This window comes from Melanerpes formicivorus, unplaced genomic scaffold (genome assembly GCF_026170545.1).
Source record: "Melanerpes formicivorus ecotype bairdi unplaced genomic scaffold, bMelFor1.0.p_v2 SCAF_41, whole genome shotgun sequence".
NCBI lineage: Eukaryota > Metazoa > Chordata > Aves > Piciformes > Picidae > Melanerpes > Melanerpes formicivorus.
Window position 1 is genome coordinate 169,729 of NW_027142393.1, and position 25,565 is coordinate 195,293.

Genomic DNA, 25,565 nt, shown 5'->3' on the forward strand with positions numbered 1-25,565 from the left:
TTTTTTTGCTTGTTTGTTCCCTTTAAATTCCCTCCAGCTGGCTGCAAGGCCCTTGGCAGAGGCTGGGAGCTGCAAAGGATTTGAGACAGGGAGGCACATGAGCCCCAGACAGTTTGATTGCTCAAACATTTCTCCAAGATTAACTTTGTCAAAGCAAGCACCAGGGAGGATAAATCACATGGCTTGAGCTGAGCTTCAGCCAGGCCTTGCCAGCAAACTGCCTCAGGAGCAGCAGCAGCAGGGGGAGGGCAATCAGCTGGAGCTGCATCATCAGGCACAAGAAGGTCCCACCTAGAGGAGGAGCAGTTGCGTCTCTGTGGTTAAAACACAGGCAGGCACTTGCCCCATCCCAAACCTGGCTGCAGGGTGTTGTGGAGAGGAGCCAGATGTTGCTCTGGTTTCCAAAGGTCATAGAACTGCTGCTTTTACCCAGCCCCAACCCAAACAACCACTGTTTAACATCTTTATTGATGACCTTGGTGAAGACACAGAGTGTGTCAGCAGTGAGTCTGCAGATGACACCAAGTCAGGTGGCAGTGCTCATCTTCATGGGGTAGAACCACAGAATCATGGAGTTGTTAAGGTGGGAAGGGACCTCAAGGCTCAGCCAGTCCCAACCCCCCTGCCATGGCCAGGGACACCTCACACTACAGCAGGTTGCTCACAGCCACATCCAGCCTGGCTGCAAACACCTCCAGGCAGGAGGCTTCCACCACCTCCCTGGGCAACCTGTGCCAGGCTCTCACCACCCTCATGGGGAACAACTTCTTCCTCACATCCAATCTCAATCTACCCATTTCTAATTTTGTTCCATTCCCCCTACTCCTATCACTCCCTGACACCCCCAAAAGTCCCTCCCCAGCTTTCTTGGAGCCCCCTTCAGATCCTGGAAGGCCACAATGAGGTCTCCTCAGAGCCTTCTCTTCTCCAGACTGAACAGCCCCAACTCCCTCAGTCTGTCCTCATAGCAGAGCAGCTCCAGCCCTCTGCTCATCCTTGTGGCCCTTCTCTGGGCACCTTCCAGCACCTCCAGATCATTCCTGTAAGGGTAGGGAGGCTCTACAGAGGTCTTGGATAGATTGGATCCATGGCCAAGGTTAACAGGATGAGCTTCAACAAGGCCAAGGGCCAGGTCCTGCACTTGGGGCACAACAACCCCAAGCAGTGCTCCAGGCTTGGGGCAGTGTGGCTGGAAAGCTGATGGCTGAAAGGGACCTGGGGGCTCTAAGGGACAAACAGCTGAACAGGAGCCAGCAGTGTGCCCAGGGGGCCAAGAAAGCCAAAGGCCTCCTGGCTGGGATCAGCAAGGCTGTGTCCAGCAGGAGCAGGGAGGGGATTGTCCCCTGGCACTCAGCTCTGGGGAGGCCACACCTGCAGTATTGTGTCCAGCTTTGGGCAGCTCAGTACAGGAGAGATGTGGAGGTGCTGCAGCCAGGGCAGAGGAGGGCAAGGAAGCTGGGAAGGGCCTGGAGAAGAAATCTGATGAAGAGTGACTGAAGTAGCTGGGGATGGTTAGTGTGGAAAGGAGGAGGCTGAGGGCAGACCTCCTGGCTCTCTACAACTACCTGAAAGGAGGTTGTGGAGAGGCTGCTGCTGGTCTCTTCTCACAGGTAGAACAAGATGGGATAGAACAAGAGGGAATGGCCTCAAGCTGCCACTGGGTAGGTTTAGACTGGACAGTAGGAAACATTTTTTCATGGCAAGAGTGGTCAGGGATTGGAAATGTGTTGCCCAGGGAGGTGGTGGAGTCCCCAAGCCTGGCTGTGTTTGAAGGTGTTTTGGCTGTGGTGCTTGGGGCTATGGTTTAGGGGTGACCCTTGCAGAGTAGGGTTGTGGGTTGGACTTGGTGATCCTGAGGGGCTTTTCCAACCTGAGTGTTTCTGTGGCTCTGTGTAAACTCCCCCAGGCAGCTGCAGAGGAGCCATCCCTTCTGTCAGAGCTGGTTGCAGAACCCAAGGCTTAAAGTCAAGAGAAAAAAAACCCAAGCCTGGTGGTGATGCTGACTCTGTCTGACCTTGCATGTTGCCTCCTCTCATTTATTTTTAAACCCTGTAGCTCTGAGCAAGAGGAAGGGCCCTAGGAGAGCTTCTCCTTCAGGAGAGCTCATGTCCAGAGCCTGCTGCAGGGCTTGGAGTTGCCATGTGCCTCCTACAGACCTTGGGCCAGAGGACCAGCACCATGCTGGTTCCACACTGATAGGGGGACTGTGTGTACTGTCCTGTGCAGGATGGGCATTCCATGCTCCTGGCAAACTGCTCCTTGTGTGAAGGAAGAGCTGGCACAAATTGGCTTCAGTAGGAAATGGCCATTTGGGGCCCATGACAACGATGGGGACACTAAGCAGGGCCTGCTGTGGCAGCACAAGGGGTGATGGGGTTAAACTCCTGTGGCAGCACAAGGGGTGATGGGGTCAAACTCAAAGAGGCAGATTCAGGCTGGAGAGAAGGAAGACATTTTTCCCCTCGAGGGTGGTGAGAGCCTGTCCCACGTTGCCCAGAGAGGTGGTGGATGTCCCCATCCCTGGAACCATTGCAGGTCAGGTTGTTTGTGACTCTGAGCAGCCTGCTCTAGCTGCAAATGTCCCTGCTGAGTGCAGAGAGGCTGGACTGGATGACCTTGAGAGGTCCCTTCCCACCCAACCCATTCTGTGATTCTAAGACACCATCCTTTGGCTGAGGATGATGAGCAGGGCTGAGCTTCCTCACCTAGTGTTTACCTTCTGGAGCATTTTGCCACCCTTCTGTGGTTATTTTGCTGCAGTTCAATCTAATTAAGCACATGACAAGCACAGCACAGCTCTTGCTTTGCTCCTTCAGACTCAGCAGTGAGGTGTTTTCACATGACCACATCTACCAGCGAGCTGCTTTGCCTCAGCTTTATTTATAGCTGCTGCTGGCAGCTGGCTGTGTGTGAGCCCATCAGCTGCAAGAAGTCCTCCCCAGCCATCACTGCAACCCTAAGCCAGGTCAGAAATGGGAATCAGCCTCAGAAAGCAGAAGAAAGTGAGAATCTGTGAACCTCAGAAGGTTCAGGACGGTCAAAGGAAGGTCCTGCACATGGGTCTGGGCAATTCATAGTGTCAGTCCAAGCTGGGGATGAAAGGCTGGAGAGCAGCCCTGTGGAGAAGGATTTGGGGGTGCTGCTGGGTGCAAAGCTGAGCAGGAGCTGGCACCCAGTGCTGCCAGCACAGCCCCAGCTCTGTCCTGAGCTCATCCCCAGCAGTGTGGGCAGCAGGGGCAGGGAGGGGATGCTGCCCTTCTGCTGTGCTCCGCTGAGACCCCTCCTGTAGTCCTGGGACCAAACTCTTGTCAGTGGTGCCCAGGGACAGGACAAGGGGCAATGGGCACAAACTGGAAGCCAGGAGGTTCTACCTGAACAGGAGGAGAAAAATCTTTGGTGTGAGGGTGCTGGAGGCCTGGAGCAGGCTGCCCAGAGAGGCTGTGGAGTCTCTTTCTCTGGAAAGATTCCATCCCCACCTGGCCATTGTGCTGCTGGGCAAGCTGCTGTGGGTGCCTCTGCTTTAGCAGGGGGGATTGGACTTGGTGATCTCCAGAGGTCCCTGCCAACCCCCAGCATGCTGGGATTCTTGCCTTGAAGCCTCAGCTGTGGCAGAGCCAAGGGTGAGTAGGTGGTGTGCAGGATGACAAATGGGCAGGCAGGAGGCAGGCAGGGCTGGATGTGCCTTTCATATCTCTCCACCCTCCTCCCAAGAGCTCAACTCTACTTCCTCTATTGCCAAACACCCAGCAGAACCCCCAAAGTTTACATTTTTGGAAGAGGACACTAAACCCCAACACTTTTCTCTGCTCTTATTGCCCAGTGACCCTGGCCAGCGAGGCAGGAGCCAGCTGCCCATGGGGAGCTCCAGCCTGCGTGGGCTGGGGACTGAGGATAATGAGCTCTCCACACAGTAATGAAGCAAGGAGGGTAGGTGTTAGATCCTTCTCCTGCAGCTGGGCTGAAATAGGAGTGTGAGAGAACATTAAAGGCTCTGAATGGAAAACAACAAACAGCAAAGGGGGGAAAAAAAACCCACCCCACAACCACCTCCTTTCAAAAAAAAGATGAGGAAGGAAAAGGGCAACAACAGAAGGGGGAAGAAAGGGGTGGGTGTGAAGACACCATCTGAGGGAAACTCAAAGGCTCTCCCTGCCTCCTGCATCCTCCAGACTTGTCAGAGGCTGCTGTGTGAGGAGGAGGAAAGCAGAAGGAATGGGGATTGTCTTCAGGAGATGCTGCTGAGAAGGGTTCCCCAGCAGGATGCTTTCAGGAGGGTTAGGAGAAGCTGCTCACCCCCCCGCAGGGAGGTGTGGGGTTTGCAAGCTGCTTTGTAAACAAAGCCTCCCGCAGACAGGCAGCAAAAAGGCATCGAAGTGGAGAAGTCAGAGAACTGGAGAGGACCTTGAGAAGGTTCCTTAGCACCAGGTCGAGAAATCTGATTGAAGGCTGCTTTGGAACAGATGAGTGAGAAAAGCTGCTGCCAAAGGGGGTTGCTGAGATCAGCCTCCTGCTAAGGTGGCTGTTGTCTCCCAAGTGATCCCAGGTGGGTGTTGACTCCCAGTGATCCCTGGATCCCAGCATGGTGGGGGTTGGAATAATCCTTCAGCTCTTGCTGAGCATTGCTCACATCCCCTCTGGGGCTGCTCCTCTCCAGGCTCCACGGCCCCAGGGCTCTCAGCTTTTCCTCCTCACAGAGATGCTCCAGGCCCCTCCCTCAGCATCTTTGAAGCCTCCACTGGACTCTCTCCTGTAGTTCCTTGTTGCTCTTGAAGTGGGGAACCCAGAACTGAACCCCAGTACTCCAGACATGGCCATACCAGGGCAGAGTAGAGGTGGTGGAGAACCTCCCTTGACCTGCTCATCACAATCCTCTTAATGCACCCAAAATTTAATGCCCCTACCCTCAGTGTCAAACATTTCTTCCCTCTCTCCAGCCTGACTCTCCCTCTTTTAGTTCAGTCACCCTTTGCCCTTTCACAACAGGCCCTGCTCAAAAGCCTGTCCCCAGCTTTCTGCTCAGCCCTTGAAGCACTGCAAGGCCACCAGAAGGTCTCCCTGGAGCCTTCTCTTCTCCAAGGCTGAACATCATCTTCCCACACAGGCAGGAAGAAGAAAGAAGGAGCAGCAAAGCACTTTGCCCTGCTCCAGGACCTGGCTCTTCTGCTTCATCCTTGCCTGTCTTATGTAACTTGTGCTTAGCACACAGAGGGTAAAACCCAAATGGTTTAAAGTTCATTTGGAGTGGAAAACAGGGAAAAGGGGGGGGGGGGGGGGGGGAGGGGGAAGGGGGAAAGCAAAGCTCTCTGGAGCCCACCCCAGGGACCCAGAAACTCAACTCCTCGCCCAGCCAACATCTGTAATTCATAATCCTGTCAAGGCTGCCTCCAGCTGGGGGATGTTTCCCCAACCTGCCAGTTGTACATTTCTAACAACTTCCTATTAAGAAAGGATAAAAAAAACACCCCAGCCAAAAATAAAAAAAAGAGAGTGATTTAAGGTCAAACACCCAAACTAAACTCCTGTTATTTGCTGAAAACCAAGGCAGGGGGCCAGGGCCAGGGCCAGGGCCAGGCAGGCGGCGAAGCACAGCCCGCGGGGGATGGTTGAGCCTCCACTTCCACCCGGCCCTGGGGGAGGGGGGGGAAGCAGATTGCAACACCCAGGGTGAAAGATTTTTCTCTCCATGCCTCTTTACAGACAAATTTGGGCAATAAAAAGGGAAGGTTCCCATAGTGGTTCTTGGCTGGTTCTTTGGTTTGGGGGTTTAGTTGGGTTGGGTTTATTTTTTTTAGGGGGGGGGGGGTGGGTTGTTTTGCTTTGGGTTTGGGCAAGCAGCACCAGAACAAGAGGGCACAGTCTCAAGCTGTGCCAGGGGAGGTTTAGGCTGGAGGAGAGGAGAAAGTTCTTCCCAGAGAGAGTTGTTAGCTGTTGGAATGTGCTGCCCAGGGAGGTGGTGGAGTCCCCATCCCTGGAGGTGTTCAAGGGGGGATTGGATGTGGCACTTGGTGCCATGGTCTAGTCATGAGGTCTGTTGTGGCAGGTTGGACTGGATGATCTTTGAGGTCTCTTCCAACCTTGGTGATTCTGTGTGTGTGTCTGAGTTGGGTTGGGGCTTTTTGAGTTTCTTTTTGGTTGGATTTATTTAGTTGGTTGGGTTTGGTGCTTTCTATTGTGTTTTGGTTGGTTGTTTTTTGGGTTTTCATTGGGGGTTTTGTTGTGGTTTGGGTTGGGTTTGGGTTTTGTTGTTGTGGATTTGTTTGGGTTTGGTTTTTTGTGGTGGATTGGTTTGGTTTCAATTGGGTTTTGTTGTTGTGGTTTGGTTTCAATTTGTTTTTTGTTGTGGTTTGGGTTTGTTTTTTGTTGTGGTTTGGTTTGGGTTTGGGTTTTGGTGTGGTTTGGGTTTGGTTTTTGTTGTGGATTGGTTTGGGCTTGGGTTTTGTTGTGGTTTGGGTTGGGAATGGTTTTTGTTCTGCTTTGGTTTTTGTTGTGGCTTGGTTTGGGCTTGGTTTTTGTTGTTGTGGTTTGGTTTGGGTTTGGTTTTGGTTTGGATTGGGATTTTTGTTGTGGGTTGGGTTTGGTTTTTGTTGTGGCTTGGTTTGGGCTTGGTTTTTGTTGTTGTGGTTTGGTTTGGGTTTGGTTTTTGTTATTGTGGTTTAGTTTGGGTTTGCTTTTTGTTGTGGTTTGGTTTGGGATTGGTTTCTGTTGTGGTTTGGGTTTGGTTTCTGTTGTGGTTTGGTTTGGGATTGGTTTTTGTTGTGGTTTGGTTTGGGTTTGTTTTTTGTTGTGGGTTGGTTTGGTTTCAATTTGGTTTTTGTGGTTTGGTTTGGGTTTGGTTTGGGTTTGGTTTTTGTTCTGCTTTGGTTTTTGTTGTGGCTTGGATTTGGTTTGGTTTTTGTTCTTGTGGTTTGGTTTGGGTTTTGTTTTTGTTCTGCTTTGGTTTTTGTTGTGGCTTGGTTTGGGCTTGGTTTTTGTTGTGGTTTGGTTTCAATTTGGTTTTTGTTGTGGCTTGGTTTGGGTTTGGTTTTTGTTCTTGTGGTTTGGGATTGGGTTTTGTTGTGGATTGGTTTGGGTTTGGTTTTTGTTGTGGATTGGTTTGGTTTCAATTTGGGTTTTGTTGTGGTGGTTTGGTTTCAATTTGGTTTTTGTTGTGGTTTGCTTTGGGTTTTGTTGTGGTTTGCTTTGCTTTGGTTTTTTTGTTTTGACTTTCTTTTTGCTCTTTGCTTGCTTTGGGTTCTGTTTGTTTCTTTCTTTGGTTTAATGTTGATTTGGTTTGGGGGTTTGGTTTTTTTCCTATGGTTGGCTGGTTTTGGTGGTGGGTTCTATTTGTTTGATTTAGGGGTCTGCTATTGATTTGGTTTGGGCTCTTGGTTTTGTCTTTTGTCTTTGGCACTGGAACAGGCTGCCCAGGGAGGTGGTGGAGTCACCAGCCCTGGAGGTGTTCAAGAAATGTGTGGCCATGGCACTTTGGGACATGATTTAGTGGCCATGGTGGTGTTAGGTTGCTGCTTGGACTCAATGATCTTAGAGGTCATGGCCATGGTGGTGCTGGGTTGCTGCTTGGACTCAATGATCTTAGAGGTCATGGCCATGGTGGTGCTGGGTTGATGCTTGGACTCAATGATCTTAGAGGCCATGGCCATGGTGGTGCTGGGTTGATGTTTGGACTCAATGATCTTAGAACTCATGGCCATGGTGATGCTGGGTTGCTGCTTGGACTCAATGATCTTAGAGGTCATGGCCATAGTGGTGTTGGGTTGCTGCTTGGACTTGGTGATCTCAGAGGTCTTTCCCAACCTTAATGAGTTATTTCCTCAGCTGCTGTTGGTTCATTGAGCCAACACAACCCCTGTGCTCATGGATACAAGCAGCACCCAGCTCTCTGAGGATGCTGCTTCTGCTGTATTTTCAAAGCTTTCTCCTGGGCAACTCTCCATGAGAGGATGTACCCAGGGAGGTGTCTGTGGATGGCATCCCACAGCATATTTTTGGCTGGGACATAAGTTTCACATCACATCTACTCAAAACAAATATGCAAGTGAAGAGTTGGGGCTGGGTTAAAAAAAACCCTGAGGAAAAGGCTGGTGGTAACACAGGGAGGAAGCAGAGAAGAGAGGCTGGGATGCATGAAAGACAGCTAGGAAGGCAAAAGGTAGAGAAAAATCCTGCCTTCAATCTCAGAGCTTTCAGGAAGAGCTTTGGATTCCAGGTGACACATGGGGAACCCTGCAGATGGCGAGTGACACCTGACAAGTTGAAGGGAGCAAGGAGCAGGTCAGCAGGCCTGGCAGGTGCCATCTGCACCATGGCCACAGCATCTGAGCAGCTCTACATCTCCCACCCATCCTCTTCAGGAGGCCCAGGAATAGGATTATCCCAGTCCAGCCCCTGAGGGGATGAGCTGTGCAAAGACCAAAGGTCACATTTCAGATGTCCTCACAGTGGAAAACCCCAAAGTGGCTTCAAACCATGGCTCACCTCCTCCCCCGCGTCTCAACTGACCTTAAAATCTGGTGGAGGGAGACCTGCAAAGGTGCTGTGGGAGGGACAGGGACTCCAGAGGCTCACTCCATAAATACCTTGGGCCACCTTACCTCATGAACACCATCTCCACAGCTTTCCTGTTAGAAATTCAAAGCCCAGGGTGCTCACAAATGTTTGTGCTGTCATGATCATGCCAGGGAAGAATGGCTTTGATTCAGCCCTGAGGCTGTGCAAGCCTGCATTCATGAAACATTGGAATGGGCTGCCTGGGGAGGTGGTGGAGTCACCATCCATGGAGGTGTTCAGGAGGAGACTTGGTAGGGTGCTTGGTGCCATGGGTTAGTTGATTAGGTGGTGTTGGATGATAGGTTGGATCAATGACCTTGGAGGTCTCTTCCAGCCTGGTCTATTCTATTCTAAAGGCTTCTGGGAATCAATACCACAGCTGACACAACTGAGGGATGGGATCCACCCTGAGGGACCTGTACAAGTTGGCATCATGTGAAGCTCATGAGGTCCTGCACATGGCTCAGGGCAACCCCTGGGATCAATCCAGGCTGGGGATGAAGGGCTGGAGAGCACATCCCCTTGGCTCAGCCTTCAAACTCCTGTCTCACAGGATCACAGCATGTGAGGGGCTGGAAGGGATGATCAACTCCAACCCCCCTGCCAGAGCAGGAGCATAGAATCCAGCTCAGGTCACACAGGAACACATCCAGATGCAGCTGGAAAGGCTTCAGAGAAGGAGACTCCACAACCCCTCTGGGCAGCCTGTTCCAGTGCTCTGTGACCCTCACAGTGAGGAAGTTCCTCCTCATGTTGAGGTGGAACCTCCTGTGCTGGAGTTTCTATCCACTGCCCCTTGTCCTATCACAAGGTGCAAGTGAGCAGAGCCTCTCCCCTCCCTCCTGACCCCCAGCCCTCAGATGTTGATGAACATTGATTAAATCCCCTCTCAGTCTTCTCCAGACTAATCAGCCCCAGGGCTCTCAGCCTCTCCTCACAGGGCAGTGCTGCAGTCCCTTCAGCATCCTGGTAGCTCTCTGTTGGGCTCTCTCCAGCAGATCCCTGTCCCTCTTGAACTGAGGAGCCCAGAACTGGATGCAGTATTCCAGGTGTGGCCTCACCAGGGCTGAGTAGAAGGGGAGGAGAACCTCCCTGGCTCTGCTGGACACACTCCTCTTGATGCACCCCTGATCCCCTTGGCCTTCTTGGCCCCCAGGGCACATTGCTGTCCCCTGCAGAACTTGTTGTCCCCCAGCACTCCCAGGTCCTTCTCCCCAGGGCTGCTCTCCAGCAGATCACCTCCTAACCTGTTCTGGGGCAGTTTATTCTCCCTTCCCAGTTGCAGGACTCTGCTCTTCTCCTTGTTGAACCTCATTAGGTTACTCTATGCCCGACCAGCAACCCTCTCCTGCAACCCTCTGCAGCCAGACCTGATGGCTGCCATCAACAAGGTCATTTGGTCATTTAGCAGTCGAGGGAGGGATAAATCATCTCCAACCCCTTCCCACCCACAGCTCTGGCTGGCATCTTGTGTTTGCCTGCAGCACCCCCCCCCCCCCCCCCCCTCCACACACATCTGCTTTTTGGGAGGGCATCCTGGCACAGGAGGTGTTAAACAGCTTGTGTTGGTTTATGGGTGCGTGGAAACACTCGTGTTGATGTTATAGGATTAATTAGCATGTTAATGAGCCAATCATTAGCGTTAGGAACAATTAGGGCCGAGCTGAAAGCAAACACAACCCCGTGGGCGTTGGAGAACAAAAGGGGAAATAGTTCCCAAGTGGAGCAGAGCCAAGGTGCAATGGGGTACAAAAAACCTCCCCCAGTGTTCCAGCTGCTTGCTGCCAAACACTCTGGCGGCCTCTGTGGAGCATGGAGATGGCTTTGGGGTTGGGCTGCTGTGAGAACTTCTGCACAGAGTACAATAGAATAGAATGAACCAGGTTGGAAAAGACCTCAGAGATCAAGTCCAACCTATCACCCAACACCATCTCATCAACTAAACCATGGCACCAAGTGCCTCAGCCAGGCTCTTCCTAAACACCTCCAGGGATGGGGACTCCACCACCTCCCTGGGCAGCATATTCCAATGGGCAAACAGATTTCTGTGATTCTGTGTTCTATGTTCTGTGATTTTAAGCCACAGACTGGCCACTCAATGGCCACAGATTCTAAGGCACAGGATCACAGGCTCATAGAGTGTTAGGGGTTGGAAGGGAACTCTGAAGACCATCAAGTCCAACCCCCCTGACAGAGCAGGGCCATAGAATCCAGCACAGGTCACACAGGAACACATCCAGATGGGGATGGAAAGGCTCCAGAGAAGGAGACTCCACAACCCCTCTGGGCAGCCTGTTCCAGTGCTCTGTGACCCTCCCAGTGCAGAAGTTCCTCCTCATGTTGAGGTGGAACCTCCTTACATCCATTGCCCCTTGTCCTATCCCAGGGTGCAAGTGAGCAGAGCCTGTCCCCTCCCTCCTGACTCCCAGCCCTCAGATATTGATAGACATTGATCAGATCCCCTCTCATTCTTCTCTTCTCCAGACTAATCAGCCCCAGGGCTCTCAGCCTCTCCTCACAGGGCAGTGCTGCAGTCCCTTCAGCATCCTGGTAGCTCTCTGTTGGACTCTCTCCAGCAGATCCCTGTCCCTCTGGAACTGGGTAGCCCAGAACTGGATGCAATATTCCAGGTGTGGCCTCAGCAGGGCAGAGCAGAGGGGGTGGAGAACCTCCCTGGATCTGCTGGACACCCTCCTCTTGATGCACCCCAGGATCCCCTTGGCCACCAGGGCACATTGCCAACCCATGGAGAACTTCTTGTCCACCAGCACTCCCAGGTCCCTGGTGGACCACAAGGCTCTGGAGGCAGTAGGCACTGTGTGATGCTCTGGAAGGCCTTGGAACTGTGTGGATCCTGCTGGCTTTGAATTAAGGCTCCATGAGACAGCCAACATTTTCCCTCCTGAAATCCCAGCCCCTACCCTTCAAGCAGTGAGTTCCCAGCTCTGGATGTGTCTCTTTTCTCATCCTTCAGTTCTTATTTGGATAAACCCAGATTCCTGAGGAGTAAATCAATGCTCTCATAATCCTCTTGCTTTTGTCTCACTCACAGGGAGCATCAATCTCAGCTCAGGCCTCTGGGATTCTTTTTTCCCCCTCCTTACTGGCACCATCCTTCATTTGTATCCAAGCAGATCTCCTCTAAGTCCAGAGGAGCACTTTGTCCATCTTGGAGAGGAAAGGGAAAAGGCAAAGCTTCTCCTCTTTTGCTCCCCCAGAGGTATTTTGCTGGTTTAGCCTTGACTCTTGTGATGATTTTCAGGTTTTTTTCCCCCTTCAGAGTCAGCCCAGCACAGGAACCATCATTAACATTCTTCAGCTGCTCTGCCCCTTTCCCCTGATGTCACCAGCAGAGCTCACCACTGGGTGCCAGGGGGGGTTGGATCCCAGTGCCCCAGTGACTCCTGCTCTTTCCATTAGGGGAGCATTATAAATTCTAAGCAAGACATTTTAATCACCCTCAGCCTGTAACCCAGTACAAGTGCTCCCCACCAGGAGGGAGCTGGGGAAGGCAAGATGTCAACACTGTGCTACAAAGAGATGATTGATGCCAGCAGCTAGCTAAGAAGCACATTGCTGCCTTGCTTTCCGAGGCCTGCACTGCAGAGTGTCCTTCTTTGCTCCATGGAGGGGAGATGTTGAGCATCATAGAATCAATAAGGTTGGAAAAGACCTCAGAGATCAGCAAGTCCAACCTGTCACCCAGCACCTCATGGCTTAATTAAACCATGGCTCCAAGTGCCACATCCAATCCCTTTTTGAACATCTCCAGGGATGGTGACTCCACCACCTCCCTGGGCAGCACATTCCAATGGCCAATCTCTCTTGCTGGGAAGAACTTTCTCCTTACCTCCAGCCTAAACCTCCCCTGGCACAGCTTGAGACTGTGTCCTCTTGTTCTGGTGTTGCTTGCCTGGGAGAAGAGACCAACTCCCACCTGGCTACAACCTCCCTTCAGGTAGTTGTAGAGAGCAAGAAGGTCTCCCCTGAGTCTCCTCTTCTCCAGGCTAAGCAACCCCAGCTCCTTACCCTATCATTAAACTTTAATTATCATCCTATTGTCATAATCACCCTGGAGCCCCTGGAAGCGCTGAAGGCCAGGCTTAAATGGGGCCTCAAGTCACTTGGGTCTAGTGGAAGGTGTCCCAGATTTCTGATGGCATTGCCATTCTAGCACAGGGTTATTTGATCACAGGCTCACAGGATGTTAGAAGTTGGAAGGGACCTCAGGAGGTGATCCAGTCCAACCCCCCTGCCAGTGCAGGAGCATAGAATCCAGCACAGGTCACACAGGAACACATCCAGATGGGGCTGGAAAGGCTCCAGAGAAGGAGACTCCACAACCCCTCGGGACAGCCTGCTCCAGTGCTCTGTGACCCTCACAGTGGAGAAGTTCCTCCTCATGCTGAGATGGAACCACCTCCTGTGCTGGAGTTTATATCCATTACTCCTTGTCCTATCCCAGGGTGCAAGTGAGCAGAGCCTGGCCCCTCCTTCCTGACCCCCAGCCCTCAGATACTGGTAACCATTGATTAAATCCCCTCTCAGTCTTCTCCAGACTAATCAGCCCCAGGGCTCTCAGCCTCTCCTCACAGGGCAGTGCTGCAGTCCCTTCAGCATCCTGGTAGCTCTCTGTTGGCCTCTCCATTGTCCAAGCTGGGGATGATGCCTCTCCCTTTCTTCTGTGTGCTGGGAACCTTAGGCTAGATGTGCAAGCTTGCTCCTGGCACCTCCATGAGTTTATGAGCAGGAATCATGGAATCATTGAATTGCTTTGCTTGGAAGAGACTCCACAACCTCTCTGGGCAGCCTGTTCCAGTGCTCTGTGACCCTCCCAGTGCAGAAGTTTCTCCTTGTGCTGAGGTAGAACCTTCTGTGCTGGAGTTTCTATCCCTTGCCCTTTGTCCTATCCAGGGTGCAAGTGAGCAGAGCCTGTCCTCTCCCTCCTGACCCCCAGCCCTCAGAGATTGCTAAACATTGATTAAATCCCCTCTCTTCTCCTCTCCAGACTACATTTGAATCCATCTGCCCAGCAGGCAGCTCACCAGGGTGGGTGGAGGATGAAAGCTATGCCTGGGCTGAAGCACTGAGGGGCTGTTCCCAGCAGACCTTGCAGATGATGCATGGGGAACAAACCCAATCCATGTCCAGGTTGGAAGAGTTTCAATGAGTGCTGGGCACAGGCAGACCCCTCTGTGGCCAGAGAAGAGGAGGCTCAGGGGAGACCTCATTGCTCTCTACAACTCCCTGAAGGGAGGTTGTAGCCAGGTGGGGGTTGGTCTCTTCTCCCAGGCAAGCAGCACCAGAACAAGAGGACACAGTCTCAAGCTGTGTCAGGGGAGGTTTAGGCTGGAGGTGAGGAGAAAGTTCTTCCCAGCAAGAGGAATTGGCCACTGGGATGTGCTGCCCAGGGAGGTGGTGGAGTCTCCATCCCTGGAGGTGTTTAAGAAAGGCTTGGATGTGGCACTTGGAGTCATGGTTTAGTTGTCAGGAGGTGTTAGGTATTAGGTGATAGGTTGGATTTGATGATCCCTGAGGTCTCTTCCAAGCTGGTTGATGATTCTGATGCAGCCCTAGGTCAGGTTGATTCCTTCACTCCACCTTTCAGCTCCTGTGCCAATAAAGAAAGAATATCTCTATCATAATTGAATCTCACAGCCTGTAATCTAATAGCCTGCTCCTCAAAATCTCATTTCATGCCATTTGCTCTCGATTACATCAGCCTGAGAGCAGGAAAGGAAACATCTGATCAAAGGCTGCATCTTCTCCTCTGAAATATCCACCCCGATGGATGGAGCTTGAGGCAGGAGCTGCTGGGGGGGATCATGGACCTTGCTGCAACAGGACTGTGGCAGATCCCTTCTCCTCTGAACAGGTGTCCTGAATGGACAAAAAAGCCTCACAATTAGATGGCCCTAACCAGAACAAGAGGACACAGTCTCAAGCTGTGCCAGGGGAGGTTTAGGCTGGAGGTGAGGAGAAAGCTCTTCCCAGCAAGAGAGGTTGGCCCTTGGGATGTGCTGCCCAGAGAGGTGGTGGAGTCACCATCCCTGGAGGTGTTCAAGAGGGGATTGGATGTGGCACTTGAAGCCATGGCTTAGTTAGTCATGAGGTGCTGGGTGACAGGTTGGACTTGAAGATCTCTGAGGTCTTTCCCAATGTGGTTGGTTCTATGATTCCTTGATTTAAGCAATCTCAGCTAGTGTGAGGTGTCCCTGCCCCTAGGAACTGGATGACCTTCAAGGTCCCTTGCAGCCCAACCCCTTCTGTGAACACAAAAGGATTTTGAGTAGCTCCTCTCTCCTTATAGAATCATAGAATCAATAAGGTTGGAAAAGACCTCAGAGATCATCAAGTCCAACCTATCACCCAACACCTCATGACTACTAAACCATGGCTCCAAGTGCCACATCCAATCCCCTCTTGAACACCTCCAGAGATGGGGACTCCACCACCTCCCTGGGCAGCACATTCCAATGGCTAACAACTCTCTCTGTGAAGAACTTTCTCCTCACCTTGAGCCTCGAGTTTTACAGCTTGGCCATGGACACAGCCTGGCTGAGGCTGAGTGAGGGTGAAAGTCTAGGTGCAGGGCACCAGCACGGGACTGAGCAAATGGGACTTAGCACCAGCCTTACAGCTCCTGAGCCCATAGCTTCTGGCCCTGCTGCTGCCACCATGGAGAGCAGCCCTGTGGAGAAGGTGGTGCAGGCATCTGCAGTGCCCAAACACTGCTGCACCAGTCCTGGGGGATTCCAGTTTCCCTTCCCTCTGGGATAACCTCTGGAGGGGTCTGAAAGAGCATATGGGAAGACAGAGACACTTCAGCAATAGCCTGGGGTTTGGTGCAGAAGCAAGAAGCGCTGCTCACCTTGGTGTAAGGGCTTCCAGCAACACAACTTCTGTTTGGATGGTGATGCAGAGGACACCAAGCTGAGTGGTGTTGATGCACCAGAAGGACAGGATGGCATCCAGAGGAACCTGGACCAGCTGGAGAGGTGAGCCCAGGTGAGCCTCCTGAGGTTCAACAAGAGCAAGTGCAGGGTTCTGCACCTGGGAACAAGCCAGGCTGGGGATGAGGTGACAGAAAGCAGCCCTGGGGGAAAGCACTTGGGGGTGCTGATAGATGAGAAGCTGAACATGGGCAGGCACTGTGAGCTTGCAGCCCAGAAGGCAAGTCACATCCTGGGCTGCATCCAAAGCAGCATTGCCAGCAGATCCAGAGAGGTGATTCTGCCTCTTTGCTCTGCTCTGCTGAAACCTCACCTGGAGTGCTGTGTGCAGGTCTGGAGCCCTCAGTATAGGAAGGACATGGAGCTGATGGAACAGGTCCAGAGGAGGCCATGAGAATGATCAGGGGGCTGGAGCAGGACAGGCTGAGGAAGCTGGGGGTGTTCAGCCTGGAGAAGAGGAGGCTCCAGAGAGACCTAATAGCAACCTTCCAGTACCTGAGGGGGGACTACATGAAGGATGGAGAGAGACTGTGTGCAAAGGCCTGCAGTGACAGGACCAGGGGCAGTGGCTTCAAACTAGAGCAGGGCAGATTTAGATTGGATGTGAGGAACAGGTTCTGCACCATGAGGGTGGTGGAACACTGGAACAGGTTGCTCAGGGAGGTGGTTAAGCCCCATCCCTGGGGATATTCAAGGTAAGACTCAAGAGGGCTCTGGGGCAGCCTGATCTAGTTGGAGATGTCCCTGCTGACTGCAGAGAGGGTTGGACTGGATGCCCTTTGGAGGTCCCTTCCAGTCCAGACCATTCTATGATGCTATGGTTGATGCAGCACACAGGAGAGAGGAAAAGCCACTAAAGTATGTTTATTATCTTCAGTTTGGGGTTTTTTTAATCACAATTTCTCACCAGATTAATATTGACACCATTTCCCCAGGTGTATTTCAGTGCACTTTGATCACCTTTGGCATCTCCTCCATTAAGCAAAAGAAGCAGCAGGGGAAAGAGCTCTGAAGAAAAGTGCCTCAGGTTTGATTTTCATTAGGCTGCCCCCAAAACCCCATTGAATCAAGGTGTCACACTGGATCAAAAGCATCACATTCAATCAAAAAATGTAATATTTAATCCAAATATTGCTTTTTCCTTTTGGGGCTGGAGAGAATCCTAGAATCAACCAGGCTGGGGAAGACCTGATGGTCTCCAGAGGTGCCTTCCAACCCCTGCCATGCTGGGACTCTGCACCCTTCACCTTTTCATTCCTTTTTAAGGGCCATTCCTGAAAATCCCAAGCAGCTTTGCTCTCTGTGTGGATCTTGAAGGACAGGGCTCCACTCCTCCTGCTGTCACCTGCCCTTACCCAGTTTCTCACTGCTGTTTGAAGTCCCCTCCTTAGAATCACAGAAACATAGACTCAACCAGGTTGGAAAAGACCTCAGAGATCATCAAGTCCAACCTATCACCCAACACCATCTCATCAACTAAACCATGGCACCAAGTGCCTCAGCCAGGCTCTTCCTAAACACCTCCAGGGATGGGGACTCCACCACCTCCCTGGGCAGCACATTCCAATGGCAAACAACTCTCTTGGTGAAGAACTTTCTCCTCACCTCGAGTCTAAACCTCCCCTGGTGCAGCTTGAGACTGTGTCCTCTTGTTCTGCTGCTGGCTGCCTGGGAGAAGAGACCAACCCCCACCTGGCTGCAGCCTCCCTTCAGGGAGTTGCAGAGAGCAATGAGGTCTCCCCTGAGCCTCCTCTTCTGCAGGCTAAGCAACCCCAGCTCCCTCAGCCTCTCCTCACAGGGCTGTGCTCCAAACCCCTCCCCAGCCTCATTGCCCTTCTCTGGACACATTTAAGAGTCTCAATGTCCTTCTTAAACTGAGGAGCCCAGAACTTGACACAGGACTCGAGGTGTGGCCTAACCAGTGCTGAGCACAGGGGAGAGTTGCAAAGCCCCTCATTTGGATGGGAAGCCTTTGGAGCTCCATGGAGCACAGGGGAGAGTTGCAAAGCCCCTCATTTGGATGGGAAGCCTTTGGAGCTCCATGGAGCACAGGGGAGAGTTGCAAAGCCCCTCATTTGGATGGGAAGCCTTTGGAACTCCATGGAGCACAGGGGAGAGTTGCAAAGCCCCTCATTTGGATGGGAAGCCTTTGGAACTCCATGGAGCACAGGGGAGAGTTGCAAAGCCTCTCATTTGGATGAGAAGCCTTTGGAGCTCCATGGAGCACAGGGGAGAGTTGCAAAGCCTCTCATTTGGATGAGAAGCCTTTGGAGCTCCATGGAATTCCCCTTCCCCAACCATTCAGCCCAGAGCTCCCGAGTCATCCTTTGTATTTTTGCCTTCTGATGAGAAAATTCTGCTGCACTCTCATCTCCTGTGGCCAGAGAGAAGCTTTGAGTTGTGTTCCCAACTGTTCTGCAGGCAGAAATCCATCTTGGGGAGAGCTGGTTGGAAAGAAATTAGGAGAAATAACAGATCCTTGCCAGTGCATCCTGCCAAGAGCTGAACCTCCTCCAGCCTGAGACGACTTCTCCTTCTCTGAGGACAGCTCCATGGAGGAGGGGAGTTGAGAGCCTTCAGCACCTTGGCTGACATTGTGGTTTGAATAGGAAAGGCATTTCCATGGCAGAGGAAGCTTCTGGAGCAGAAGGAAATGCAGGATTTCATAGTTAGGTTGGGCTGTGCTCCATGCAGCTACCTGCAGGTGCAGAGTAGCTACAGATTGTAAAGTTTGGGGGGAGGTTAATGAAACAAACCTAAAGCAAAACAAAAGAAAACCCCAAACCAAAGAACAAATCATCAAACACCAACAACAACCCCCCCAACCAACCCTAAAAGATAGAAAAAGGAAAAAAAAGGAGAAAGGAAAAGGAAGAAAGGAAAAGGGAGAAAGGAGAAAGGAAAAGGGAGAATGGAGAAGGGAGAAGGGAGAAAGGAGAAGGGAGAAAGGCGAAGGGAGAAAGGAGAAGGGAGAAGGGAGAAGGGAGAAGGGAGAAGGGAGAAAGGAAAAGGGAGAAAGGAGAAGGGAGAATGGAGAAAGGAAAAGGGAGAATGGAGAAAGGAGAAAGGAGAAAGGAAAAGGGAGAATGGAGAAAGGAGAAAGGAGAAGGGAGAAAGTAGAAAGGAAAAGAGAGAAAGGAGAAGGGAGAAAGGAGAAAGGAAAAGGGAGAAAGGAGAAAGGAAAAGGGAGAAAGGAGAAGGGAGAAAGGAGAAAGGAAAAGGGAGAAAGGAGAAGGGAGAAAGGAGAAAGGAAAAGGGAGAAGGGAGAAGGGAGAAAGGAAAAAGGAGAATGGAGAAAGGAGAAAGGAGAAGGGAGAAAGGAGAAAGGAAAAGAGAGAAAGGAGAAGGGAGAAGGGAGAAGGGAGAAAGGAGAATGGAGAAGGGAGAAGGGAGAAAGGAGAAGGGAGAAGGGAGAAGGGAGAAAGGAAAAGGGAGAAAGGAGAAGGGAGAATGGAGAAAGGAAAAGGGAGAATGGAGAAAGGAGAAAGGAGAAAGGAAAAGGGAGAATGGAGAAAGGAGAAAGGAGAAGGGAGAAAGTAGAAAGGAAAAGAGAGAAAGGAGAAGGGAGAAAGGAGAAAGGAAAAGGGAGAAAGGAGAAAGGAAAAGGGAGAAAGGAGAAGGGAGAAAGGAGAAAGGAAAAGGGAGAAGGGAGAAGGGAGAAAGGAGAAAGGAAAAGGGAGAAGGGAGAAGGGAGAAAGGAAAAAGGAGAATGGAGAAAGGAGAAAGGAGAAAGGAAAAGGGAGGAGAAGGGAGAAGGGAGAAAGGAAAAGGGAGAAAGGAGAAAGGAAAAGGGAGAAAGGAGAAGGGAGAATGGAGAAAGGAAAAGGGAGAATGGAGAAAGGAGAAAGGAGAAGGGAGAAAGGAGAAAGGAAAAAGCACTGGTTAGGCCACACCTTGAGTCCTGTGTCCAATTCTGGGCTCCTCAAGTTAAGAAGAATATTGAGACACTTGAATGTGTCCAGAGAAGGGCAACAAAGCTGGGGAGGGGTCTGGAGCACAGCCCTGTGAGGAGAGGCTGAGGGAGCTGGGGTTGCTTAGCCTGGAGAAGAGGAGGCTCAGGGGAGACCTTCTTGCTGTGTGCAACTCCCTGAAGGGAGGTTGTAGCCAGGAGGAGGTTGGTCTCTTCTCCCAGGCAAGCAGAACCAGAACAAGAGGACACAGTCTCAAGCTGTGCCAGGGGAGGTTTAGGCTGGATATTAGTGTGTCCCAGGCTGCCCAGAGAGGTGATAGATGTCCCCATCCCTGGAACCATTGCAGGTGAGGGAGGCTGTGGCTCTGAGCAGCCTGCTCCACTTGCGGATGTCCCTGCTGAGAGCAGAGGGTTTGGACTGGATGGCCTTCAAATGTCCCTTCCAGGGGAGGTTTGGGATGGATGTTAGGAAGAAGTTCTTCCCAACAAGAGAGATTGGCCATTGGAATGTGCTGCCCAGGGAGGTGGTGGAGTCACCATCCCTGGAGGTGTTCAGGAAGAGCCTGGATGAGGCACTTGGTGCCATGGTGTAGTTGAACAGATGGTGTTGGGTGACAGGTTGGACTTGGTGATCTCTGAGGTCTTTTCCAGCCTGGTTCATTCTGCTTTCTGCAAAATCCAAACCCTCAGGCACTGTGCTAAATTGCAAAGTCAGATGCAATCCCCAGCCCCTTAGAAGCTTCAGCTGGGGAGGGTCTCCCACTTGGCCAATTGAGCTGAGCCAATCCAAACCACAGTGGCAAAAGCACACATTAAGGAATCAGCAACTGTAAAAGCAGTCATCAAAAGAGCTCCTGATGGTTCCAGGCAGAGAGCAGGCAATGCAGATCAGATGGTGCTCCACTGGGCTTTAGGCAGGGGCTCTAATCCCTCCATAGTTATCTTCCAACAGCTGAGCTGCAGCTTTTTTTTCACCTCTTGGCTTCCAAGCCACAGAGCCCCCAGGCTCTGCAGACTCTTTGATTCAACCCCAAAACAAGGATGGGCAAAGGATTGGGTGAGGAGGGATCTCAGCTGTGGCTTTTTCCTCCCAATAAGTGGAAATCATAGAATCACAGGATGGCTTGGAAGGGACCATTCTCTGGTCCTGCATTTAGGTTGAGGCTCAACTAGATCTAGTCCCCAAGGAGATCAGGAGGTGAAATCCCTGTGGTGATGGAAGAGCTCAGAGAGAAGAAAGCAGTAGGGGAGTGGGGGGAGGGCAGAGAAGGGTTTGTCACCTCTCCTGGCTCAGCTCCCCTCGACTTTCTCTCTTTTGGAGAGCCAAGTGGTTTGGTTATGGCTAGGGCATTGAAGGGATGACACAGAGAGGCCTTGATGGTGGCTAAGGATTTGCTTTGGCTGAGGGACAAGAGCCCTGAGCCAAACCACAAATCTGGACACAATCCAAACCTAGACAAAGTCCAAGTCTAGAGGAAGCTCAAAGCCTGGACAAACTCATGAGCTCCAACAAGGACAAGTGCAAAGTCCTGCACAGGAGTCATGGCAACCCCTGGCATCAGTCCAGGCTGGGGGATGAAGAACTGGAGAGCAGCCCTGTGGAGAAGGACTTGGGGGTGCTGCTGGGTGCAAAGCTGGACAGGAGCTGGCACCCAGTGCTGCCAGCACAGCCCCAGCTCTGTCCTGAGCTCATCCCCAGCAGTGTGGGCAGCAGGGGCAGGGAGGGGATGCTGCCCCTCTGCTGTGCTCTGCTGAGACCCCACCTGCAGGGCTGGGGCCAGCTCTGGAGCCCTCAGCACAGCACAGACAGGGAGCTGATGGAGCAGGGCCAGAGGAGGCCACAGCAATGCTGGCAGGGCTGGAAGCCCTCTGCTGTGAGGCCAGGCTGAGAGAGTTGGGCTTGTTCAGCCTGGAGAAGAGAAGGCTGCAGGGAGAACTTCTGGTGGCCTTGCAGTGCTTCAAGGGCTGATCAGAAAGCTGGGGACTGACTTTTGAGCAGGGCCTCTTGTGACAGAACAATGGGTGATGGTTTGAACTGAAAGAGGCAGATTCAGACTGGAGAGAAGGAAGGAATTTTTCCCCTCGAGGGTGGTGAGAGCCTGTCCCAGGTTGCCCAGAGAGGTGGGAGATGTCCCCCATCCCTGGAGCCATTGCAGGTCAGGTTGTTTGTGGCTCTGAGCAACCTGCTCCAGTTGCAGATGTCCCTGCTGAGTGCAGAGGGTTTGGACTAGATGACCTTGAAATGTCCCTTCCAGGGGAGGTTTAGGCTGGATGGTAAGGAAGAAATTCTTCCCCAGCAAGAGAGATTGGCCTTTGGAATGTGCTGCCCAGGGGGGGTGGTGGAGTCACCATCACAAGGGTGTGCTTAGGAAGAGCCTGGATGAGGCACTTGGTGCCATGGTTTAGTTGATGAGATGGTGCTGGGTGATAGGTTGGACTTGATCTCAAAGGTCTTTTCCAACCTGTTTAATTCTTCTCTTCTCTTCTCTTCTCTTCTCTTCTCTTCTCTTCTCTTCTCTTCTCTTCTCTTCTCTTCTCTTCTCTTCTCTTCTCTTCTCTTCTCTTCTTCTCTTCTCTTCTCTCTCTTCTCTTCTCTTCTCTTCTCTTCTCTTCTCTTCTCTTCTCTTCTCTTCTCTTCTCTTCTCTTCTCTTCTCTTCTCTTCTCTTCTCCCTTCTCCCTTCCCTTCCCTTCCCTTCCCTTCCCTTCCCTTCCCTTCCCTTCCCTTCCCTTCCCTTCCCTTCCCTTCCCTTCCCTTCCCTTCCCTTCCCTTCCCTTCCTTCCCTTCCCTTCCCTTCCCTTCCCTTCCCTTCCCTTCCCTTCCCTTCCCTTCCCTTCCCTCTCCCTTCCCTTCCCTTCCCTTCCCTTCCCTTCCCTTCCCTTTCCCTTCCCTTCCCTTCCTTCCCTTCCCTTCCCTTCCCTTCCCCTTCCCTTCCTTCCCTTCCCTTCCCTTCCCTTCCCTTCCTTCCCTTCCCTTCCCTTCCCTTCCCTTCCCTTCCCTTCCCTTCCCTTCCCTTCCCTTCCCTTCCCTTCCCTTCCCTTCCCTTCCCTTCCCTTCCCCTTCCCTTCCCCTTCCCTTCCCTTCCCTTCCCTTCCCTTCCCTTCCCCTTCCCTTCCCTTCCCTTCCCTTCCCTTCCCTTCCCTTCCCTTCCCTTCCCTTCCCTTCCTTCCCTTCCCTTCTTTCTGTTCTGCTCTGTCCTGTCCTGTCCTGTTCCTGCAGGGGACAGCTCTGGGCTGCAAGCATCACACCTCTCTAGTATCTCTTCCCTGCTCCCAGCACTGGGCTCTTGGCTTTTCATCTGGCCCCAAGTTGCAATGAAATCTTTGATTGTCCAAAGTAATAAATACATCCAAATCATAGAATTGCTTTGGTTGGAAAAGACCTCTAAGGTCATCCAGTCCCAACCATCAACCCAAGACCACCATGGCCATCAAACCATGGCCCCAGAGTGCCATGGCCCCAGGTTTCTGGAACACCTCCAGGGATGGTGACTCCACCACCTCCCTGAGCAACCTCTTCCACTGCCTCTGCAGTCCTGTTCCTCTGATTTGGTTTGCTGATGTGGACAACATGAAAAAGAAGAGGTGGCCACTAGAAGTTTTCCCACCAATGAAGCCTTCAAGGTCCCCCCCACCATCTCAAAAACACAAACAGTTATTGAAACCCACAGCACCTCAATAAAAGTCAGCTCTCAGGATGGTGCTACAGGAGCAGAGGGAGGCTCAGAAGGATAATTAGTCTGAGTTCCTGGTGCTGACCTCATCCACACCCAGCTGACCGTGGGAAGAAAGAAACCCTCCCACAACATCAAGCCCTTCTGCTCCCTCCTCCTCCTCCTCCTGCCTGGTGCTTATCACACACAGGGATCACATCAGCTCCAAGGCTGGCTGGCAGGATCTCAGGTTTTTCTGGTCCAGCTTGAAGGCTCCTTAGCTTTATCTTGGAGTCCTCTGCTCCTGCAGGCACCACATCAAATAGTCTCCTTCTCCCACCTAAGAACACAGTCATCCACTGTCTCGAGCAGAGGCAGCTTCTTAGCTTTCCCAGCTGGACACCGAAGCAGTGGCATGGGCTTGGAAACCTCACTGCTGTCATGCTTTACTTTCAGTGTGCCCAGGTGGCCAAGAGGGCCAATGGCATCCTGGCCTGCATCAGGAACAGTGTGGCCAGCTGGAGCAGGGGAGGTCATTCTGCCCCTGTACACTGCACTGGTTAGGCCACACCTTGAGTCCTGTGTCCAGTTCTGTGTCCTCTTCTTCTGGTGCTGGCTGCCTGGGAGAAGAGACCAACCCCCCACCTGGCTGCAACCTCCCTTCAGGATGCTGTAGAGAGCTTGTTCCACCTCCCTCACTGTGCCACTACAACACAGAGTCCACAAGCAAGGTCTCCTGCATTTCCTTGGACTCCAAAATGCATTCTTTTAGCAATGTCAGCCTCACTCAACCTTGCTTCCACCTTTGCTCCTCTTTGCTATCGTCTCCCGCTTACCTCTCCCAGCCACAGTTCCTCCCTTCACCCATTTCTTTAACTAAAGGGAGATTAATCAGCCTTTAATTACCCAATCCCCATTTCTCTCTCCTGAAGTGGAAGCACTCCACATATTCCTCTCCATGAAACTGCAGAGAGCACCTGCATCCTTGGGGCAGGGGATCAAAGCCTCCAACTCCTCTCTCCCAGGTGGGACTCCAAGTCGCTAAGATAAACCAGCAGGAACCAACATACCTTTGCCCTTCAGCATTAAATTGCCTTCTGCTTTCTTAAGGCTTTATTGCCATGAATAGGTCATGAATTAGAGGTAATAACTCTGGGAGCTTGATTAATTTCTTTCCTGGGGGTGAGTGGAGAAGGTGACCTGGATAAGCTCATCCCGTTCTGGATCCGCTCATCAGTCCTCTTGGGACTGAACTCCTTTGTTCCTCTTCGCAGTGCTGCACTGCTTGGGTGAGAGGGCTTCAGAAGCCTCTTCAGCAGGGCTTCAGGCTCCTCAGACATCAGGGGGTTCACCTCTGGAAGTCAAAGGTGGGAAGTAAAGCTGAGATTTGGGTTGATTGTCACATGAGCAGAGAATGACTTAGGTTGGAAGGGACCTTGGAGGATCAGCAAGTTTGCTGGGAGGCTTGGCTGAGAAGCCTGGAGGCTGTGCAGCCAGTCAGTGAGACCTGGACAGACTGAGAGCTGGGCACAGAGGAACCCAATGAGCTTCAACAAGGAGAAGAGCAGAGTCCTGCAGCTGGGAAGGGAGAATAAACTGCCCCAGAACAGGTTAGGAGGTGATCTGCTGGAGAGCAGCCCTGGGGAGAAGGACCTGGGAGTGCTGGGGGACAACAAGTTCTGCATGGGACAGCAATGTGCCCTGGGGGCAAGAAGGCCAAGGGGATCAGGGGTGCATCAAGAGGAGGGTGTCCAGCAGAGCCAGGGAGGTTTTCCTCCCCTTCTACTCTGCCCTGTTGAGGCCCCCACCTGGAATATTGCATCCAGTTCTGGGCTCCTCAGTTCTGGAAGATTTGGGGCTATGAAATTGGGTCCTTCAGTGGTCTGGGGGACTTGGGGCTCTGAGAGTTGGATCCTTCACTGGTCTGGAAGACTTGGGGCTCTGAAAGTTGGATCCTTCACTGGTCTGGGAGACCTGGGGCTCTGAAAGCTGGGTTCTTCACTGGTCTGGGAGGTCTGGGGTTCTGAAAGCTGGGTTCTTCACTGGTCTGGGAGACCTGGGGCTCTGAAAGCTGGGTTCTTCACTGGTCTGGGAGACCTGGGGCTCTGAAAGCTGGGTTCTTCACTGGTCTGGGAGGTCTGGGGCTCTGAAAGTTGGATCCTTCACTGGTCTGGGAGACCTGGGGCTCTGAAAGCTGGGTTCTTCACTGGTCTGGGAGGTCTGGGGCTCTGAAAGTTGGATCCTTCACTGGTCTGGGAGGTCTGGGGCTCTGAAAGCTGGATCCTTCACTGGTCTGGGAGGTCTGGGGCTCTGAAAGCTGGGTTCTTCACTGGTCTGGGAGACCTGGGGCTCTGAAAGCTGGGTTCTTCACTGGTCTGGGAGGTCTGGGGCTCTGAAAGCTGGGTTCTTCACTGGTCTGGGAGGTCTGGGGCTCTGAAAGTTGGGTTCTTCACTGGTCTGGGGGACTTGGGGCTCTGAAAGCTGGGTTCTTCACTGGTCTGGGG